General features: G+C 37.4%; 1 long non-coding RNA gene across 1 annotated transcript in view; it reads right to left on the bottom strand.

Moving 5' to 3' along the window:
• Nucleotides 1–1129: 1129 nt before the first annotated feature.
• LOC107668655 (uncharacterized) overlaps nt 1130–5961 on the bottom strand; it is a 16518-nt gene continuing 11686 nt past the window's right edge. The window contains exons 3-4 of the long non-coding RNA XR_001631917.1: nt 5044–5049; nt 1130–1140 (exon numbers count right to left, since the gene is read on the bottom strand). This is a non-coding gene — a long non-coding RNA (uncharacterized LOC107668655). The remainder of the gene's footprint in view (nt 1141–5043; nt 5050–5961) is intronic.

Below are 5961 nucleotides of genomic sequence, written 5' to 3'. Positions count from 1 at the left end.
ATGTTCCATGTTCCATGTAGATATTTTGTAAATTTCCTACCGTAAATATATCAAAACTTAATTTTTGATATTTAATTTTTAGTAATATGCATTGCTAAGAACTTAATTTGGACAACTTTAAAGGCGATTTTCTCAATATTTAGATTTTTTTGCACCCTCAGATTCCAGATTTTCAAATAGTTGTATCTCAGCCAAATGTTGTCCTATCCTAACAAACCATACATCAATGGAAAGCTTATTTTATCTCAATTAAAATCGACCCTTATGACTGGTTTTGTGGTCCAGGGTCACATCAACAAAACAAAACAGCCAAAAAAATAAAAAACGTATTTTGTGTTCTGAAATGCATATAGGTTTGGAATATACAAAAATTTGGTCATCATTTACTCATCCTCATTTTGGATGAACGATCCTCAGCAGGTGTTTGCAGTTGTGTGTAGGTGTTTTGCATTATAGTTATTACTGTATTGTGTATTTTAGCCCGACTAAAACACCATATTGACCAATCATCATCCAGACATGCAAAACTCCATTAATTAAACTTTTTAATATATTACACCTACTATATTAACAGTGGACTCAGTCAAGTCACGCGTTAACTAAACCACTTCCCACACGAGTCAACCTAGACTTCCAATATTAGTAGCATTTCACTTTCTGTGTCCTCCAGAACTCTTCCTTCTCAAAGGTACATTGTTTATCCGCTCTTTGATTCATTTTACAGGCCAGATGTGACCGCTTGCAGTTAATTTGTTTTCTGTGCAACATATTTGCACAGAGCTCTGCTTGTGTGCGTGGGAAGCTTTTTGGCCATGGCCACTGTCAGACTAATGAATCCCATTAAATCATGCACTTTGTCATTACGCTGCCTTTAAGAGCCAGAAACTCACTTTGGCTTTACAAGTTTGCAACCCCCATTGTGAGCGAATGCCACATTGAGGAAAACAAACTACTTGACATCAGTGGACTCCTGCAATACAAAAAAAAAAAAAGAAGAGAAATCCATCAAGTGTCTTCTCACTTGGCAAACAGAGATTTGAAAGTTTGACACGCGAGACTGCTTTTGCCAAACTTTGAGTTGAAGAGCACCTTCCAACGTCTACGGCATGCATAAACACTTGGAAGGCCTGGATTCATCTACTTGTCATCTGCCAAAAAGGGTAACGTGTGTTTAGAGAACGGCTCGGATAAAAAGAGTGGACTTTACACTGAACAGACCGGCCCAATCAATCTTTTGGCCCACCACTTTCCAAAAGCTTGTCTCGACTATATCCTTCAACTAAAAAAAAGAGCAAAAGGAATAGAGTGCAAGATAAATTTGCTGATGATGTCTACTATTGTGGATTTTCCCAATCTCGAGGCACATCACAGCATGTTTTGTTGGCTCTGCAAATTTCCCCAACAGTATAGAGAAGATTTGATGGATGGTAATACTGTGGACACTTCACACAAACGGATCCCTTGATCTCCAGTGTTCAGAAGTGTTTTGGTTCTGGGGGTGGAACATGGCCTAGACGTCAACCCTTTGGCTGAATTTGGCGTGAATCCTATGGACCAGAGCTGCAGTGATGTCTAGATCAGCGTTCTTACTTAACTCTGGCTCTTGAGGTCCACTTTCCAGCAGAGTTTAGCTCCAACCCTAATCAAACACACCTGAACAAGCTAATCAAGGTCTTCATGATTAATAAAAAGTTAGTGGCAGGCAAGTTTGATTAAAGTTGGAGGTAAACTCGAGGCTTGGGGTTGATCTTGGACTCGATGAAGAATGCATGCAAGACTTTATACAAAATGGGGATGACCACACATTAGTGTGTGGGGGGGGGGTACATATGTAAGCATATGTACTCTAGCTTGGTACATATGACAAGGTTCGGGTTGAGTTGGGCTTGGGCTTGATGAACACATACATCAATTAATCATCGTGTTCGTGTCGTGTTCAAATGATCACTCAACGTTTGTCATGAAATCCTATGATAAATGTATTCATTTTGTATTTTATAACACTGAATAGGGTAAGTAGTCGAAACGTGAATTTCCTGGAAATCAATTGCCATGTTTCCAAACTGTGTAGGAACCCTTACTGTTTTAATTAGAAGATATTTTAATATTTATTTATCGGATCACGAAAGGTCCGAAAGCAAAACCGCACTACATCTCGAAGCACTGTCTATAAAACGGTATCTGCTCTGACTGTTAGAAGATATTTAAATAAATGTTATAATAATAAAAAAAAGATTATTTTAGTTAAACACGTCATATTCATTCAGTGATAACTATGAAAAAAAAAGCTTTTTTTCCTGCTTTTTGGCATGTTCGCACCACAGGAACTGGGAACATATTTGGTTCTAGGAACTCCGTTTGGAGGAACTAAATTAGCTCCTACTTCAGAGTACGGTCTAAAACAGTTCTATAGGAAATACCAGTGACGTAAGTGTACGCGGATTGGCCAAATGCATACAAAACACCAGCTACCGGCATTTTTAAAAGCCATGCAAAAATATTTACTCTATGAACATGGAAAACAGCGATAACAGCATTTAGCTACCTGTTGTCTGCAGCGTTGTGTCCTTTTCTCAGCCTCGATGATATGCAACACTACAAGTTGTCAAAGGAGATTTAGTCAGATTTTTATGCTCTTTTAATCACGTAAATTGTGTGTTTACATTCCATCTCTGTTATCACGAAACCCATGACACACAACAAAAACAGCTCCGATCACAGCATCCGCCATTCACCTGATGTTAAAGTTTGTAAATGCCGTGAATAAAGACGGTGCTGTCGGCCTCTTCAGAGTTCCTGCTGCTCGTACGAATGCAACCAGGAAAAAGTCCAGAGGGGGAAATTGGTTCTCTAGGAACCACCCTGCTGGCTAGTTCCTAGAACTGAGTTCCTCAGAACTACACGGTGCGAAAGCCACAATTGTGAACTCTTTTCTAGTGGAATAGAGGTACACCATGACCATGTCCCGAATGTTGAATTCTCATCATGTCATTACGTTAGTGATGTAGTGCCGCTATCAAATAGAAATTGCTGTTACTATTTGACTATGAATCCCATGGACCTGAGCCACAGCGATGTCTAGATGCTAAAACTTGTTCATCAGGTTTTTTGCAAGATACATATTTGACAAGTTTAGAGTTGGTCCAGGGTTAGGGTTGCTTTGGGTCTCAATGAATACATTGCATGAATGTGCATGTGAATCTCACAAGACCTGTCAAAGAATAAATGTAATGTATAGTCACACTCCCGAATGAAACCCTAAGGACTTGCAGTCTTCCTCCAGGTCCACGTTAGTGATGTAATGCTGCTTAGTGTCAGGTAGTAGTTTGCCTTTGTGAAATCCCATGAACCACATAGTTCAGGAAAATTCCTGCGAGATACACAATTGACCGGTTTAAAGTTGGGGTTGCTGTGCACTTAGGGCGCACCTATCTCAAAATGTCAAGTGCAGCACCCCTGCCATGGGTCAACCCTGTTCCTAGAGGGCCACCTTCCTGCACGGTTTAGTTTCAACCCTAATTAAACACACCTGTACTAGCACCTCCAAGTCTTCAGGAATACTTTTAACATTTATGTAGATATTTTGGAGCAACTTTGGGCTACACTCTGCCTCAAGCAACAGGAACACAAGCACACAACGGCACATCTAGAGAAAAACCAGAGCAGCTGTGTGTGTGCGTCTGCATTAAAAGTCCCTAGGAAACCCCTGACATGGGACCTTATACCCCAGAACACAAACTTTCCAGTCTGCTGTTAGTTTTTGGATAGATGTCAGACAGCTCTTAAATATTGTGGAGTGTTTTTCTAAAGACAGATATCTAGAAGAAGAGCCAAGACACAGAAAAATACCAGTCATCTCGCTGGACTGTTTATCCTCTAACTCCACTGATCTTCTCGGCCTCCCCCAAATTCTCGACCTCCCAGAGATAGCAAATAGAGTCAGTGGACACTGACGATATATCAGAACATGTGAGGCATTTTCTCACAGTTTTCCATTTCCCGTCTGTAATGTTGGAAGACCCAGTGGGCCATTTCTCACAGGTGCCAAATTGAACCTATGATTCTGCAGTTTCTTTAATTTCGTGATATTTGAGCGTCAGTAATTTTCAGTGAAATTACAGCAGTGACATATTTTAGCCATAGACCACAAAACGCATTTGGTAAAGGAATGTTTGTTCCGTATTCATTTCTCCTAAAAGGATATTACAGTACATCATAAGTATAAGGGAGTATCTCGACCTCAATAAGATCCAATAAGCCTTACACATGTTCCAAAATGGTCCAGAGCTCCAACCAAATTTCAAATGGAGCATATTCTTAAACATACTGAGATAATAAATATCAATTTAAGTAGGGTCAAATAAAGTCTCAAGTTCACACAGGTTGTCCTAGCAGAGTAAATAACACTAAATACAAATCCCTTACTAGGAAAGACATTGAGCTTTGGGTAACATTTTAGGTTCTGCTAAATTTAATATTCTGTTATATAAATATATAATCTTTTTATTGTTGGTTTCATTGTCTGTAATCAAAACTCAGATAAAAAATATCCAAGGCTTTGTTGATATCCCACACAAATCTGTTTCGGTTTTCAAATCTGAACTTTTAGGACTGACTGTCGTTCCTAAAAAATGCCAGGTTTTAAGAATCATAACAGAGGATTAACTTTCTGGAATCAATGTGCTTCCTTTATAAGCAAAACTGTATCACTGATACCGGGTTATGAGGTTACTTTTTCAGACATTTGAAATTCTATTGAGCAATACTTTGTAATTTATCATGCTTTGAGAATGCCTGGAGAAGTTAATGCTTCTATAATTCAGCCTTGAAAAGTGCCAGACATAAAGATCACCTTTACACTGCCAACTGTTTTTGCACTGAATGTTTTTTATGTAATGTGTAAAGGCCATTCTTAAATTCTTCAGGTTTATTTATTTTTTTCTCTCTCTGCAGAGTCGTCATATTTAATTTCGCATTCTGCACACAGATGTCTGCATACAGCCTTGAATTATTTTACAAAAGGCACTTGTAAAAGACATTTACAGCTATCTAGATCATTTTTCTTTTTGGTATTTATGTAAGCTTAGTATCTTAATCCCAGGTTAAAAGGCATTTATCTTTCACTAGAATTGCTGTTGTTTATGTACATATGAGAAGATTCAATCACTGCTTTGGCTTCCATATCTCTTGGAATGTAATGCAATGTACAGTATTTATTGACAATGTATGGATCAAAAGTGAATGCAACATAAATATGTAATCTATGTTGTATTACATTTTTGGACTTTAGAAAAATGGATTTATTACACGGGTTAAAAGGCAATGATTAAATCACATCACTAATAAAAATATTATATAAATAATATTTATATTAATTATGTAGAATACATGTATAATTATGTAGAATAATATTAAACTTAAACTATATTAATTAACATCTGTCAAAATGATCAACTTTAATAGTGGAGTCTCAAATGTTTGATAAGTGATCAGATTAATACTTTTTAATATGCAAGCAACCAAACCAACTTCAAGTGTTTGCTCATTTTTTTTCCCCCGTTTGCCTTTCTTTTTCATTCCCGTACTTATGGACTTGTTTGTATATTTATTTTCTTTGTTGAGCTAAAGAAAACTCTAATTATACTTAATCTCAAAGGATGTAACTAGCGGAAAACGACAGTCATTAATTATTAACATAACCCCAAGTGTTTGCTTAATTTGCTGTGGTTTGCTTCCTTTTTATTTTTTATTTGAATGTAATTTGTTATATATTTTTTTTAAACAATGACTACCCTTAATCATATTTAAGGACTTAACTAGTTTGTGAAAGTCTCAGAAACGGTAACATTTTAATGAAACTATTCATTTTCCCCTTGTCTAGAGTATTCTCTAATCCTCTCTTTCTCTCTCTCTCTCTCTCTCTCTCTCTCTCTCTCTCTCTCTCTCTCATTCCCGCTCTGC

The sequence above is a fragment of the Sinocyclocheilus anshuiensis genome, unplaced genomic scaffold, assembly GCF_001515605.1.
Source record: "Sinocyclocheilus anshuiensis isolate Anshui unplaced genomic scaffold, SAMN03320099.WGS_v1.1 scaffold60, whole genome shotgun sequence".
Lineage (NCBI taxonomy): Eukaryota > Metazoa > Chordata > Actinopteri > Cypriniformes > Cyprinidae > Sinocyclocheilus > Sinocyclocheilus anshuiensis.
The sequence above is the reverse complement of the archived record's forward strand: the minus strand, read 5'-3'. Positions and strand labels throughout refer to the sequence as shown.